We start from the raw sequence: 15,898 nt of genomic DNA on the forward strand, positions 1-15,898 counted from the left end.
TGAGTTTTGAAAATTTCTTCCAACTATAATATTAAGCCTTCTTGAGAACCTTGAGGCAAATCTGTTAGAGATTCAATATCTTATTAGATAACAACTTGAGCCCCATTTAAGCCTTTCACCATTCTTATCTCTAAAATTCCCTTGATGGATCGGGGCTTGGTGGTACACAACTATACTTCCTGCACTATGGGAGGCTGAGGCAGGAGAATCATGTGTAAGCCCTGCCTGGGCCATTTAGCAACTTAGCAAGAGCTTGTCTATAAATAAAAAATAAAAAGGTTCTGGGATTTAGTTCAGCGTGGCCTGGGTTACTCTCCAGTACTGCAAATAAATAAATTGATTGATTGATTTTTAAAAATGAAATAATGCTCCTTTGATGGATTTAAAGGGTGGCTTTTGTCTCTCAAATTGTCACAGTAGAAACCATGGAGACCTTCCTTCCTCTACCTTAGCCCTAAGACTGGGACCCATAGCCCTCTGTGTTGTGGGGACATGGGCTACAAGCCCTGGAGGGCAGCTGATCTGGCCAAGGTCTTAGATCCCCTCTCTCTGGGCAGCTGAAAGGCCACAGCGTTTGTACTCATCTATAGAAGCACTTCATCATCAGTGTTCTGAGTTCTGCTGTCTCTTTGCAACTGTACAAAGCAGCTCAAGTATGAGAAGGGGAAAGCCCTGCTCTGTAGCAGCCTCATGAGGTTTCATGCTAGCATGTGATCAGGAACGAGCCTGGCTGAGAAAAAGACCTTGCTCCTCCTAATGCAATTGTTGAAGGCTCACAAGGCACCAAAGGTGTTTCCATGTTAAGGCCGCTTCATATGAGAGATGGTTGCGCATAGAGACCATAGAGACCTGGAAAGCACAGTCACTGAAAACATGCTGAGTTTAAAGGTAGCTATGTCACTCCATATTAGCTTTCAGGCACTATAACAAAATGCCCAAGATGATCCACTTAGAAGGACAGAAGGTGTATTTTGGCTCACAGTTCTGGAAGTTCCAGTCCATGGCTGTTGGCTTCTTGCATTTAGGTTTATAAAAGATAGTGTGTCATGGTGGGGAGCCCATGATGAGGTGGAACTCTTCTTTCACCTTATGTCTGAACCAAAAGAGAAGAGACTCGCGTCCCACAATCCCCTTGAAGGGCACCCCCATGACTGGACACCTCTCTCTACACCCCACCTCTCAGAGTTCCCACAGTCCCCCCAATAGGGCACCAAAGCTGGCCATCAAGACTGCCCCTGTGGATCTTTAGGAGACTTTAAAATCCAAACTATTGCAGTTCTCCTTAGAGGACTTGAACCACAGAGGTATTTATTTTGTCAACGGGTGTTTAATTAATGTTAGTTATTTACACTTATACACAGTAATAGTCTCCATTTATTGATTGCTAATTGTTGGGGAAATGCTACATAGATGTAATACTTGCTGGGCATCCCCTCAGCGTCCTTCCACCCTAGCCTAGTGATCAGTGGCCCAACACCCTGGGGCCCTGGCCCGCTTTTCTCCCAGGCCTAAGCCAGTCAGTGCACTGCACTTCCCATGTGACAGGAGTTGGTTTAGGGTGAGTGAGAAGGTCCTACAAGTGTTTCCATTCGAGAGCACTCAGGGAGGGTGCTTTCCCCTATGGGGAGACCTGTGGCTAGAGAGCTGGAGGCAGCACTGCCGTCTGCTGAGAGCAGAGAGGGAAAAGATGCAGAGCATGGAGCCAGGGGCACTGCTGTGGGGCAGCTCCTGCCTGCCCTGAACTTGTAGGAGCAGGTCTGAGCCAACACCATTTTGGGTTCTCTGAGGCTCCTAGGAGTGGGAACCTGCTGCCCCAGCTGACAGTGCATTAGCCCTGATTCCCATCAGCCTGCTAGCAAACTGTGATTGTCTCCACCCACAGATGGGGGAGCAGAGGCTCTGGCACCCATAACACCCCCGGGTGTTGGGATTTGGAAGGTGCAGAGCTGGGATGCAAGAGCGATTTCTGCACCTGTCTCCTGCCCAGGGGCTTCCATCCACTCCCAAATCCTGCCCAGCCCACCAGGGGGAAGGCAGTCATGGTCCAGGGAGGCAGGAGGAAGCACGTGGATGCTTTGCCTTCGAGTCCAAGTGCCTGAAGGCCAGAGTACAGGGCAGGTGCTCAGGGCCTCTCCTATGTGCCCCTGAGCTCCAAGGTAGCCCTATGGTTGGCACACAGCCATGGAAACTGCAAGAGAGATGGCACATTTAGTCCACAGGGCGTGGTGATACATAGCTGTAATTCTGATACTCAGGAGGCTGAGACAGGAGGATGGCGTTTGAGACCAGCCTGGATTATATACCAAGACCCTGTCTCAAAAATAGATAGGATGAGGGGCTGGGGATGTAGCTCAGTGACACCTTACCTGCTTGCAAGCACAAGGTCCTGAGTTCAATCCCCGTTCCAGGAAAAAAAAAAACACCTTAATTTCAAAAAATAGGATGAAATGAAATAAGATAGAAGTTTTAGTCCTTTTTGTTGCCAAATATAACACACACAGAGAAATGTGTACAATATAAATATGCAATATAATGAACAATTGTAAGGGTAATGGCCCAGTGGAGATCCGTTTGGATTTGGCAGTTTTGGGTTGTGGCAGAGGAAGTGGTGATGAGCACCCCTGCGGTTCTCCCCAGCTGGTCACGCACTTACCAGGGTCAGCAGATCTGGACATCAGGCCAGCACGAACATTCCCAGGTACCCATACAGCGATGTCCTAGAAAAGTGCCATAAAACTGCCTCTGAGTCAGGGCGGTGGCAGCGACACAGGGAGGCTATTATTAGTCCTGCTCTACTTTCCAGCTCTTTCGATGCCAGCTTCTCAGGGAAAGTGGGCTCTGAAGAGGTTTCCTGGAAGTGCAGACTCACAGGGTGGATTTGGAGCCCTGGGGCCGAAGGGGCCACTGGCCTCCCCAGCACTGCCTCTCTCTCCCTCAGCCCTGCTCCTGCCACTCGCCCCGGCTTTCAGAAGCCGGGCAGAATCGGCCTCGCTCCCCATCTGTGCCTGTGCCTTCAGCCTCTTATTTTTCACAGATATCTCCCCTGGGTAAATACCAATTTCTGCCTGTGTCTGTCTCCTCTCCTTGACCATTAGCGCTTTTCAAAGGCAGGAGAATGAAAAGGTCTGTTTGAAGAAGGCGCAGGATGTCCGTTTGTGTCAAAGACCCGGGTAAATGAATCCCTGGATCTTTAGAGCCACATCGCAGACTGGAGCGAGGACTCTGGGGCCCTGTGGGCCTTCAGAGCCCTGGGGAAAGCGCGTTGAATAGAGCTCCAGGCCTGTGATGGGGAGGAGCCCCGCCTGGCACACTGTCCTTATGAGAAGGATCTCTCAGATGGCCCGCTCCAATTCGTGCCTTATCCCTTCTTTAGGGTCTTCAGTTTAAAAGACAAAAAGTATCTTCCAGCCCAGATGACTCTGTTCATTATTTTAATTACTAAAGTAATCTGTTTGATACCTTACATTCCCAGGCAGCCGGCACATAATTATCTTTTTACACTGCTGAGACCGGCCCAAAGCCAGGCAGCTTTCTGGTGGAGCAGTCAGAGCCTGCCCCTGAGAACAAAGACTGGGACGTGATGGCCATGTAGGCTTTAGATGGTTCCTGGAAGAGGAGACTTAAAAGTGTGTGTGTGTGTGTGTGTGTTCAGTGTTGATGGTATCCAGTTTGTGTGCTTGGCACTGACAGATTCTCATCTACTTGCCAACTTTTATGTGCATGCTGAGTGTAATACACATGTGGCTTTCTCTCCCCCTAGTCACTGAGGTCCTGTCACTCAGGATCCCCAGCCAAGTAGCTTGGCAGAGTGCTTAGTGCTCCAAGACTTCTTCGAAAGCAGCCTCTCCTTAGGTCTGGGCTTCAGTGAGGGCAGCCTAGCCTGTGGCAGCAGCAGGACTGAGTAGGGAGACCAGAAACTGGATCAGGAGAAGCTGGACAAATAGTAGGGTCAAGGATGGAGATATCAAATCTTATGCATCCTGTGCCCTCAGTCCTCGAAAGAGTGGCTGTCACTTAGGTGGGACCAGTGTAAATATCGGTTTGTATTTACTAACCCCATTTTCCACACTGAGAGATGGCAGTGGTGTATAAAACTAGAGAGAAAACACTGTGCCCATTTTACCAGTTTTTGATTCCAAACTGGGTCCTTTTCTGTCTGGGAATTGTGGAACCAGTAACAAGACCAAGCACCAGCTTAGCAGCACAAGACCTTTATTGTTGGCCAACTGGGAGTTGGACTCACAAATGAAATTCTTGACCCACTGGGATTCCAGGGGCTGTAAATATAGGGTGAAAGGAAGGAGGGGGGTGAATCACCTAATCAGGCAGAGGAATATTCACATATTTTCTGGGAACAGGTAGAGATTTTCTGGGAATTTGGGTGCCACCTCTTTTTGCCCCTTCTGTGGTTCTTTCTGGTGATTGTCATGTAGTGGTCTTTGACTACATCCAAAAGAAGTGGTCAGATTTAGAATGTTTTTGAAGTCAGAGCCTGTGGGAATAGACATGGATTGAGAATAACCTACTGTCACATACGTCATATGCCATCAGCACACAGGCCAGCCTTGGCACCAAGTGGGGGGGAATAACACAAGGGCATGAATACCGGTGGCAGGGATCATGGGCACCATCTTAGAGACCGGATGCCATCACGGGTGGGGTCACCCACCAGGGTCCCCTGCAGCAAGACTCAGAGGAGCTACACCTCTGGCCACCACCACACGCATAGTCTCAAGACAGGACGGAGTCAGCAGATGGCTGTCTATCGGCCTTCTCATTGTTACTAAATAACCCTTTCTCATGGCTGCCAAACCACATCAACCCTTGTATAGATTCCCAAGATGCCTCTCTTTTAATTATTGGATTTAGAGATCAGTTGGTTTTCAAATCTATATCCAAAGCCCCATTTTCTCTACTTCCTGCCTTAAATTTTCTATGCTTCATCCTGGACCAGTTCTTAAGATTAAGAGCTTATCTAAAGTGGCTCTAACATCCACCGCCTGCCTCACAAGCACAAGGTCCTGAGTTCGATCCCTGGTACCAAAAAAAAAGTAAAATGGTTCTAACAAATAATGTTCAAATCTGCTTTTGAGCCAATTCACCCCTGGCCTCAGGAATTCTCCCATCGCCGCCCTGGATCTTCCCTGGTCTTCCTGCCCCATCCCTGCTGGGAGACCCAGAGTCTTTGCCTCCTGAAACTCTGCCCCTTCTCTCCCATCCTTTCCTGTAGACATCTGGACCGCTCTCTTTTGTAGTTGGCTGAGAAATAAAACACCCCCCATTTTGAGCAAAGGCTACAAATAAGTGTCTCGGGGACCCATATCTAGTGGAAAAGCTTTATTTCTGACATAGCGAAATGAGAGGTTATGGCTCAATTACAGCCTGTACCTGTTTGGTACAAAGGGCACAGCCAGCGTCAGTGTAGAAAATGTAAAGAGAAAATAAAGACCATTTCCTCATCAAGAATGGGCATTGGTTCCCAGTGCAGGCTAAACACTACACTGTATCACTTTGTCCTAATACTGTGCCTGAGGCCCAGACAGCATGAGCAAGGTGTTCAGGGACACCACTAGTCCTCGACAGAGTCTGGGACAGTAACCAAAAATAAGTCACCTCTCACCAGCCAGTCCTGGATGCTTTCCCTTCCCTCACTCAGCAAACACAAGTGAAGTGCTGCCTGTGGGCAAACACTAGGATCCTCCACGCTTTGCTTTCTGATGATCTACATATGCTTACCCTGGAACAGTGACAGATTGAGTTCGTTGATGTTTTGAGGTCGACAGTAACTGGCATCCAATACATGGCATCCCTCTTCCTCCACCCGTGTGGATGTAATTGAGAAATAGACATTGGATGCTGACAGGTGAAGATCAGGACACAGCTTTATTTCTGGCATGGGCAAATGAGAGGATATGGCTCAATTTACAGCCAGCCGAGCTCCTAACTTGCCCTCCCTAGAGTCTGCTCCCTTCCTCGATACAGGGACGGACATGCATCCGGAGAGCTGTCCTGGCCGCAGGAAGGGCCCCAGCTCTTCCTTTCCTTCAGGCTAACTGTGGTCCAAGAAGAGTCCAGGCAGGGGAGCAGCGCATGGGAATGGCTGGCAGCGCCTATGCCAAGCCTGTCACTGCAACTGAGGAGCCAGAGGAGGGGCAGTGAGAGGGACACAACATTGTCTTTATCCCAAGATCACGTCTGCTACAGAGGGAGACTGGGTTGGAGGAGGATGGGGCAGGGGGACAAAACAGGGAGGCCACAGTGGCTCACCAAGCTAGGTGCCCACCCAGATGGTGGTGGTGGTGGAGGCCAGCGAGGGGATCTCTGCATTGCCTCCTGCTCTTGGCTCTTCCTGGGGACAGGTGCTGAACAGATAAAGCTGCCGATGGGAATGACATGAACAAGGAAGTTCTCTGGGCCACATGACATCTTTGATAAACCTGGCCAGGCTGTCCCAGGCCTCTGACCCTGGCATAAGCCTTATAAACTGAAGGCCCCTTTGAGAGCAAGCAGACTTCTTCCCTCTGGCACTTTTATAGTTTGCAAAGCAAGAAGGCCATAAAATATTTATCCTCCCCATCCCAAAGCTATAACCTGAGTGCAGCTACTGACAGGCTGCAGGCTGCCCCCTCCCCTGCATTGGGGAAGATGTGAGAGTTGTTGAGAGGACAATACCTAGGAGCACCACCACGTGACCCAACCAGCTGAGCACATCAGCTCTTGGGAGGCTGAGGGTCCTGGGCCTGTGGTGAGTGTGTACTTTGCAGACTTCCACAGGGTGAGGAAGTCTGTCCATTTGCCATGGCCGAACTTTGGGTCTCACAGTGAGCAAAAGGAGTATAATCCCTGCTTTTGAGAATTGGTAGGGCTGGGAGTTGGAGGCACAGACCAGTGAGTGACTGTCACAAACCAGTGTCTTGGCAGTGTTAGCAGAAAGCATTGAGAGGGGGCAAGGGACTCTCATTCTCAACCAGAAAAGACAGAGTGAGCAGGAATTAGTGACATGGAGTGGGGTGGCAGGAAGGAAGAATGGTGTCCCCAGCAACCCTGAACATGCCCCGTAAGAGTGATGACCAGGAGACCCTCTCTCAGGATGCAGACCCAGCCCCATGCCAGACACACAGCTTCGTAAGCACCGCACAAACTGGACTTCAGCCCCTGCTTGGTATCTCAGTCAGACAGGACTGCAGTGGGCCAGAAAGTGGGAGGCAGTGGAGACAGTGAAATGGATGTTCAGGAAGATTGGAAAGTCAGAGTTCATGGTGATTCCTAGAGATGGGGCCTGTGGAGAGCAAGCTGCTTTAAGGTGGGATTGACTTAGGCTTGTCTAAGGCTGTTGGGAGGGAAGGGTGGGTCCCAGGAGAGAGAAGGGCTGCAGATACAGGGAAAGAAAGGATTGTGGGTAAACAGGTCCTCAAGGATTTGAAAGCAGTAGAAGGCATATTGTCATGATGGGATTTGTTAGCCTTAGGTGGGATAAGGGGCAGAAGGGAAAGAAAAAGATTGCTACAGATGTGGGGCAAGTTGTGTGTTTAGTGGGAGCAATTGAGGAAGTTTCTTGATGACTTCCTTTTTCTATCTGGGAAGGATGTCTAGGTCATATTAAAAAGCCAAACCTCTCTTAATTACTTTCTTGTTTCTGGGACAAAATACCCAACACCCACAAGTTAAACAAGGAAAGGTTTATTTTAGCTCACAGTTTATAGGTTTCAGTCCATGGTTGGCTGGCTCCAAGGCAGTGTGGCATGGCAGAGGGGCATCACAGAGGAGAAACAGTCCATGGCAGGGTATGCAGGAAGCAGCAGCCTCCCTTTCCCATTATATTCCATCCAGGCTACAAACCTATTGGTTGGTGCCACTCACACTAAAGATGGGGCTTCTGTGTTCAGTAAATCCCTTCAGCCACACTCAGAACTATGCTGAACCAATCAGTGGACTAATCCAGTATCACTCACTCTTAATCCAGCATCACACACCCATAATCCAGGTACCTCTCAAAAGCTCCAGCTATGAGCCCATGGGGCTTTGGGAGGACATCTAGATACAAGTTATAACAATGACTATTAATAGATTGTCTTTTCAATCCTTCACCTCATCTCAAGGCATATTTTTTGGTGAACCCATTCTTTTTAGGATTTCTAGGTCTTTACTCACCACCACTTTGGATATTGCTTTACTAGGCCCCCAGGTAACTCAACCTGGAATGTTTTGACTCATTTCCCTCGCATAGGGGAGCTTCCTACACATAAGTTATTACATACTTTGAGAAATCATAGAAATTGAACCTTCTGTTGTCACTCTAGGGACGAAAGCCAACAAGGCCAGTCAGTTGATTCAGGCCAATGGACTTGGACTTCCTGTCCAACTTCTAATTTATGAGGCAAATAGTGCTTGCCAGCTTGGGGGTCAGATGCTGCTCTCCTGCCCAATTGATGATTGATAAAATAATGAAAATTATAGTAAATTCCCAGCAAGCAATAGACAACTTTTTCTTACCGAGCAAAAAGCAAGCTCAACAGTGAGCTGTTACATCAACTGCCTTTAATTCAGTCCTCACCAGCACTCATTCTGGTGAGAAATCCTTTAAAAATAGTAAGTCATGGATCCTTCCTAAGTTTCTAGAGTTGGGTATTTCCCCCTACATCCAACTCCAGATAGTGAGGCAGATGAATGAACGCTTGTCCTCTGCCCACCTCCAGCTCCATGGCAGGCCTAGTGGCAGCACCCCAGCTTGAACAGCATGGCAGGGCCTCCCCGAAGACTCTTGCTCCCCACACCATGTTCTATGGCTCTGATTCCAGTGACCTTGGCCATGACACACACTGTCATTGCTCATTTGTGATAAGCCATTGATAGCATGAGAAAGAACTCTGAATTTCTTCCATTTAGGAAATATTTCTTGCACCCTGATTTGTGCTAAAGTACTCACGAAACAGTTCTTTTTTAATGACATAATGATCCATTTCTCCACTTGCCACCTTGGCATTCTTCAGTCAGCTCTGTCCTGCTCTCTTCGGAGCTCCCCTGGATTCATTGAGTGCCCAGCGGTACCCAGGGTTGGGGTGGGAGGACCCAGCCTCTCTCAACATTGCCCTTGTGATGTCGGAAGATCCAGAGAAGGGAAAGATCAGTGATTTATGCACAACACTTAAGCTTCTTCTCTCTGCTCTCCTCCTCCAAGATGTCATAACCAATACATCAGGGCACCCAGTTCTCTGTGCAGAGTTAGAGCTAAATCACGGGACGTATTTAATTAAAAGACAAATGGCAAAATAAGGTTGTGGTGGATGCTTTCTAATTGTAGCCTGTTAGATTTTAATTACTCATCATAAATTGTGAAAGCCGATCTGCGGTGTGTCTCTGCACACCCCTGTCTTCTTAATCACAAAGAAACGTTCTCAGCCGCTGACAGGATGGGCCTCGCCATCAGCACAGAGCGACTTGATCTTACACGACAGTGACTCAGCAGCTTGCTGAATCCAATTAGCAGCTTTGCAGCTGCTTATTCAAAACCAGCTACAGCAGAGCCGGCTTGGGATACCTCAAACAGCCTTGCCTCCCAGGCCATGATCTGCTTGTTTGCTATCAGTAATGATCGTGGCCAGGGACAAACAGAGCGGACGTTAAGTTCCACGGTGAGTTAGAAAGCTGTTCTTCCCCAGATGCCAGCTTTTTTGTCTCTCCTTACCAGAAATTGACACATAAGCACTTAGGGACTCGCAGGACTAAGAAGGCAGAGAGCTTAGCTCTTGATGAAGGAATGAGACCCAGTGATGTGAGGCACCTGCTCAGGGTGACACAGGTGGTTAGAGAGAAGGCCCAGCCATGGGAGTCCCAGCCCTCCTGATGCCCAGACATTGCTGTTTCCTGTGCCCCTGTGTCTCACCCAGAGCCATTAGAGGCAGGGAGAGCATGGCGTCGTGCAGAGGCCCTGCAGACCTGCCCCACCCAGCAGGGAGAGGCGGGCAAGACACAAGACTTCTGGGGCTGTTTCCTGACTGTTACTAATGCAAAATGCTTTAGATCTAAAATGTCCCCCAAAAGTCTCATGTGTTCAAGGTGGGGCTTTCAGAAGACAATGGGATCACGAGGGTGCTAACCTCATCAGTGGGCCAATCGAGTGGGGTCTGCGGTTGGAGGAGGCCTGTCTCCCTCCCCCTCTCACCCTCCTTCCTTCTCACTCGCTTCTTGGCTGCCATGGGCTGAGCAGTTTTCCTCCATCAGGCACTGCCACAATGCCCTTTCGTCCTTGGAGCCAGCCAAACGTGGATGAAACCTGTGAATTCATGAGCCAAAATAAACCTCTCCTCCTTTAAGGTGTGTACACCAGGAATTTGGTCCCCGCGATGAGGAGCTGACTGATAGAGCTTGAGAAGCCCATGAGATAGCCATGTGAAGTGCACCAGACTCTGGTCTGACGTACCTGAAAGCCCTTCAGTCTTGATTTGGGCAAGGAGGTAGAAGAAAAGAGAAGAAAACAGGATGTTGGATGAAAATGTTATGAATCAAATCATTTCTGCAAACTTTGAAAAGAGGTGATGGCCAGAAGGGACTCTACTTTGGACTCTACTTTCTATCAGTTTATTTGGTTGATAACAAAGAGAAAGGCTGCCTCTTTGACATTTTTGCTGAAGTGTCCAGAATGTATATATAAACCTCCACTCTAGCTGTGGCGCTCTGCTTAGTGTCTGGCCAAAAGATATTAAATTCTGCTATGGCAGCTTTCTTCTTAGACACTCAATGTGTATTGAGAGTTGGTGTCTTTGTTATCAGAATAGACCTTTGCCATACCTAGAGGCTAAGGTGAGTGAGTGTCTTTTACGGAGCTGTAGAAGTGATTGGCTGTGGCTCAGAGCTGTCAGTAATCCAGCCTTTCTTTTGCCACCCAGCACCTCTCCGTGCCACATGCATCTGCATTTCACGGCTGTGTCCTCTGCTGAAGAAGGAGCAACAGACAGACTGTGTCCTATCTGTCATCTCTCTCTGCTCTGTGGCCATGGTACTGACTGGGAACTTGCTTAGGTGCCCTGAGCTTGGAGGTATTTGCAGCTGGGACAGTGGGAAGGGCTGTACAGAGTTTGGCACATGGTTCCCAAATTTTAGGTAGCAAATCCAGAGCTACTTAACTTTTTATTAATGGAAAGTCATGCATTGTTCATTGTTAGCATTCCATCCCTGTGACAAAATACGAGGAAAAAACTACATAAAAGAAGAAAGCTCTATTCTGGTTCATGGTTTGGAGGGGTCAGTTTTGTTGTTTCTGGGTCTGTGGCGAGGTGGCATGGTGGGCAGCATGTGGTGGAGCACAGTGACTGAGCTCATGGTGGCCAGGAAACAAAGGGAGATGGAGGATTTGTTATTGGTTGATTTCTTGATAGCAGCCATTCTTTCTGGGGTGAGGTGGAATCTCAGTGTTGTTTTCATTTGCATCTCTCGAATGACCAGTGATGTTGAACATTTTTTCATATGTTTATTTGCTGCTTTTACTTCTTTGTCTGAGAAATGTCTGTTCATTTCAGATGCCCATTTTTGAATTGGGTCCTTATAATTTGGAGGGTCTGATGTTTTTTGTTTTTTTTTTTGGTACCGGAGATCGAACTTGGGTCCTTGAACTTTCGAGGCAGGCAACGGAACCACTGAGCTAAATCCCCGGCCCAGGGGTCTGATTTTTTTTAGTTCTTTATATATTCTAGATAGTAGACCTTTGTCTGAGGAACAGCTGGTAAAAATTTTTCCCACATTGTAGGTTGTCTGTTAGCTCCATTGGTGGTTTCTCTTGCAGTGCAGAAGCTTTTTAATAAGATGAGATCCCAGTTGTTGATTCTTTGTGCTAGTTCCCGTGCTACTGAGGTTTTGTTCATAAAATCTTTTCCTATGCCAATGTCTTCAAGAGTTCTACCTAACTTATCTTCTAGTAAGTTTAGTGTTTCTGTCTTAATATTTAGCTCTTTAATCCACTTCTATTTTAGTTTAGTGCATGGTGAAAGATAAATCAACCAGTAACAAATGCTGGCGGGGGTGTGGGCAGAAAGGAACCCTTCTCCATTGCTGGTGAGAGTGCAGACTGGTGCAACCACTGTGGAAATCAGTATGGAGATACCTCAAAAAACTAGGATTAGAAGTCCCATTTGACCCAGCTATTCCTCTTCTAGGTATCTTTCCCCAAAGAGAATTAAAATAATCATATCACAGTGATATATGCGCTCCCATGCTTATAGCGGCACAGTTTGTGATAGCTAAAACTTGGAAACAGCCCAAGTGGCCATCAACTGGAGACTGGATAAAGAACATGCGGGGTTTTTTTAAGAAAGTGGTGTACTACTCAGCCATAAAGAACAAGAAACTAGAGACATTTATAGCTAAGTGGGTGCACATTGAGGCTATACTCTTAAGTGAAATAAATAGGACACACGTGTAAATACCAAATAGTTTCTCTGTTGTAAAAAACAAAGTGTAAATAAGGATCAAAATGTATAACTGATATTGTGAAATAGGAAGAAAAGGTCTAGAGGAGTAGGGGAAGTGGGAGGGGTAGGGGAAAGGAAAGAAGGGAAAAGAAAAAGTATGAGAAAGGGAAAAAAATGGAAACAAAGTCTTTGTAAATAGGGAAGGGTGGAGGGGGTGAAGGGAGGGCAGGGCAAGGGGAAAAAATAAGAACCAAGACACATCATGTACAGGTACAAGATCCCAATGATGAATGTAACTGTATTGTATACCTAAAATGCACCAATAAACTTGATGGGAAAAAGAGAGAGAGATGGAGGAAGGGGTCCCCTCAGGGGACAACCTCTAGTGACCTACTTCCACCCATAGGCCCTATTTCCTAAAGTATCCACTCTTTCCTCAATAGCCCGTTGGGCTATGAATCTGTCAGTGGATTAATCCATTGATCAGGTCAGAGCCCTTGCGGTCCAGTCACCCCTAAAGGCCTCGACTCTGAACCATGCTGCTTTGGGGACAACCTTCAATACATGAGCTTTCGAGGGACATTTCAGAGCCAACCTGAAATGCTTGTTAAATGAATGAATTAGCAAAGTTTATAATGCTGATAATTATTTTATTAACTGTTCCCTTTGAGTATTTCATAGCAGGTGCTGTTTTAGGATCTTTACGCATACAACCTTGTGCTCTATAATGATGTCTTGGTCAATGATGGGCCAATATTTAAAGGTGGTCCCATAAAATTATATCACCCAGTGACTCTGTCACCGTCCTATTTTGTGTAAGTGCACTCTGATGACAACACTGCCTAAGGACATGTTTCTCAGGATGTATCCCCATATTAAGCAATGTATGACTTTATTACATATGTTTTATTAGTTCTCTTTAAAGGTATCGAAGCTGAGGCTTACAGGATCCATTAACCTGCCTTAGCAATGTCCTCTGGTGTGGCTGAGAGCAGGTCTGGGTGGCCCAAGGCTGCATCACTCCACAGGGTGCTCTGGGAGCATCGGGTTCTGTGGGAAGCTGGGGACTGATGGTAACGACAAGGATGGGAAGTGGCTTTCCTGAGCTGTTTACACCAACTTAGAGCAATGCTGGCAACACTGCCTAACGTGGAGATTAGTCCTGGAAAGCTGGACACCTGAAACGGAAGCATCAGGACAGTCTTGTGGGAGAGCAAGCGAGCTCCCACTGGCATGTGCTGTCCACCATGATGTTACTGTTGCCGACTTCTCAGCTCCACTCCTTTTGTAAAATTAGTTTTCTTCTTCCGGAAACACACTTTTCATAAATCTCCCACTGAAAGTGTGTCAGTCATAAAGTCTCATTTGATCTCACTTTGTCTGAAATTATTTTAGTTTCACCAGTATTCCAGAAGGACAGCTAAATTGGATGTAATCTACCCTGATTTGGGGGTATCATACCATTACTATGTAGCCTTTTTGTAACTTGTGTAAACCCTGTATTTTTGTCTTTGCTCTGTAGGTTCTGGTTTTGCTCTCTAGTTATGCACAGGTCATCTCTTCCCCTTAGGAGTTCTGCAGTTTTATTACCATGCGTCTAATGCAGCTTTTTTTTTTTTTTAAACATTCAGGGTTTATTGTCCTTCCTTATCCAAACAACTTCATTAATCCTAGAAACTTCTCAGCTCTTATCTCTTCAGATATTACCACCTTTCATGCTCTCTATATTTTTTTAATACTCATATTCTATCTTTTTATTTCTTAACCCCTCAATTTCTCAATTCTGTGGTTTTTTTCTCCTGCCTTCTGAACACTCTCCAGATCTGCCTTCCAGTTTACTAATCTTCCATTCAGCTGTGTCTTCTGTTAGTTAACCCTCCCACTCATTTTTAAATCATAACTATAGTTTTATTACTGCACATTTTTACATAGGTCTTTTATAGACTGGCTGTTCTTTTTCCATAATGTCCTTTCATGTGGTTGTTTGATGTCTTTAAGCATTTTAAACGTATTTGAATGCTTAACTTTTCAATGTTTTCTTTTTTTTTTTTTTTTTTAGATTATTCCAATATCTGAAGTCCTTGGAGCACTAGTCTTTCTGTCTCTCATGTCTAATGACTCCAGCATTTAATGGGTTGTGTTCCGTGTGGGTTCTGTAATTCAGAGCCTTGAGGTTGTGTTGTTGGGAGCATTTCTGAGATGAGACCCGGGAACCAGCCTCTCCCTCGGCTATTTCTGCACTTTCTTCTGCCAGCCATCCAGGGTTAGCACCTCCCCAGGACCAACTTCATCACTCTGCACACTTGGTTTGATTTTCAGAATAGGCTCCTTCTTTGGGCTCTCAGAATCCAGACAGAGGCAAGGTTCCTTTCACCAGTCTGTGCTGTGGGTGGTTTTTGTTTTGGTTTTTGTTTTTTCTTCTAATCCAAGGACAAGGACACAGCTCTGGAGGTTTCTGCTTTGGGCAGAAAGTTCAGCTCCAGCCTCTTGTCCCAGGTGGGCAAAGCCTCCTCCTCTTCTGGGGTAGGCGCTAGTATCTGAGCTCCAGGTTGCAATGACTGGCATGGCTCTCCCCTCTGGGCAGCTGAAGCATGGGGTGCTTACTACTGTGCTTTGTGCTCTTCCCTTCTGTACCTGGAGACGTTCCCCTAGCTGACTCCTTGTCTCCTTTGCTACCTACTTTTTAGAAAGTCATTGTTCTTGTATGTTACTCTGTACATTTAGGTTTGTGTAGTGGTCAGACCTTTAGTTTGTCTTATTCTGCTATCATTCTAGAACCTTCCTTCCTCTCATGTTATGAACTAGTTGTCAAGCCTGGGACAGATTGTGGCAGGCAGAGACAGAAGTACTTTCTGATCACCTGTGCCAGCAGTCTGTCCGAAACACAGTCTGCCCAGCCCACACCCATTCCTCCACCCAGGAGAAATTCAGCATGAATTGAAGTATCTACAAGACCAGGACCACGGCAATAGTTTCTTCACCTGTAACAGTGTGTCACAGTGCCCATGTGCCCACCACAGAGGTCTCTGGACACTTGGCCTCTGAGAGTAACCCACAGGCATTGTTATTGACTTTCACCAAAACGTTTATAATGGACAAAGCTCAACTGGAGAAAATTGATTATGTTTCTCTCCAGTGTACCAGAAATGTAAGCCTGAAATCTTTTTTTTCTTGAAGTAAGAAAACACTACTTGTTTTCACTGACTCTGAAAATGGACAACTGCGACTCAATCATATTTTGACATGATTTATTGACCCTGACTTTTACTTTATTAGTGCTTTGTTCTAAGTTGCTGACAATGCTTCCCTCATATGACTTCAATTTTTCCTGACTGAGGGAGTAGTTAGGAACAAATAGTATTACTTCTGTTTTATTGAGACCTAGAGAGGTCCATAGATTTTCCAAGTAGCAAAGATACCCAGACCACCAAAAGACCCATCCCAGCCCCTCTTGCCCCAAACAAAATTGGTTTTTTTTTTTATAGAATCACATT

The 15,898-nt window shown here is 46.6% G+C and overlaps 1 protein-coding gene and 1 long non-coding RNA gene across 26 annotated transcripts in view; one reads left to right on the plus strand and one right to left on the minus strand.

Moving 5' to 3' along the window:
• Fars2 (phenylalanyl-tRNA synthetase 2, mitochondrial) overlaps positions 1 to 15,898 on the plus strand; it is a 463,399-nt gene that overhangs the window by 436,157 nt on the left and 11,344 nt on the right. The gene's annotated exons all lie outside the window — the stretch shown is intronic.
• The window catches only part of LOC106009640 (uncharacterized), a 33,363-nt gene that overhangs the window by 10,975 nt on the left and 6,490 nt on the right, over positions 1 to 15,898 (minus strand). The window contains exons 2-3 of one of the 2 annotated variants that reach the window (XR_002396035.2): positions 5,737 to 5,889; positions 2,654 to 2,717 (exon numbers count right to left, since the gene is read on the minus strand). This is a non-coding gene — a long non-coding RNA (uncharacterized LOC106009640). Of the gene's footprint in view, positions 1 to 2,653; positions 4,493 to 5,736; positions 5,890 to 15,898 lie in introns of both variants that reach the window. The other variant, XR_002396036.2, reaches the window with a different exon arrangement.

Source organism: Heterocephalus glaber, unplaced genomic scaffold (genome assembly GCF_053883595.1).
Source record: "Heterocephalus glaber isolate CG9 unplaced genomic scaffold, H.glaber_assembly_v1.0 deba00001472, whole genome shotgun sequence".
Classification (NCBI taxonomy): Eukaryota; Metazoa; Chordata; class Mammalia; order Rodentia; family Bathyergidae; genus Heterocephalus; species Heterocephalus glaber.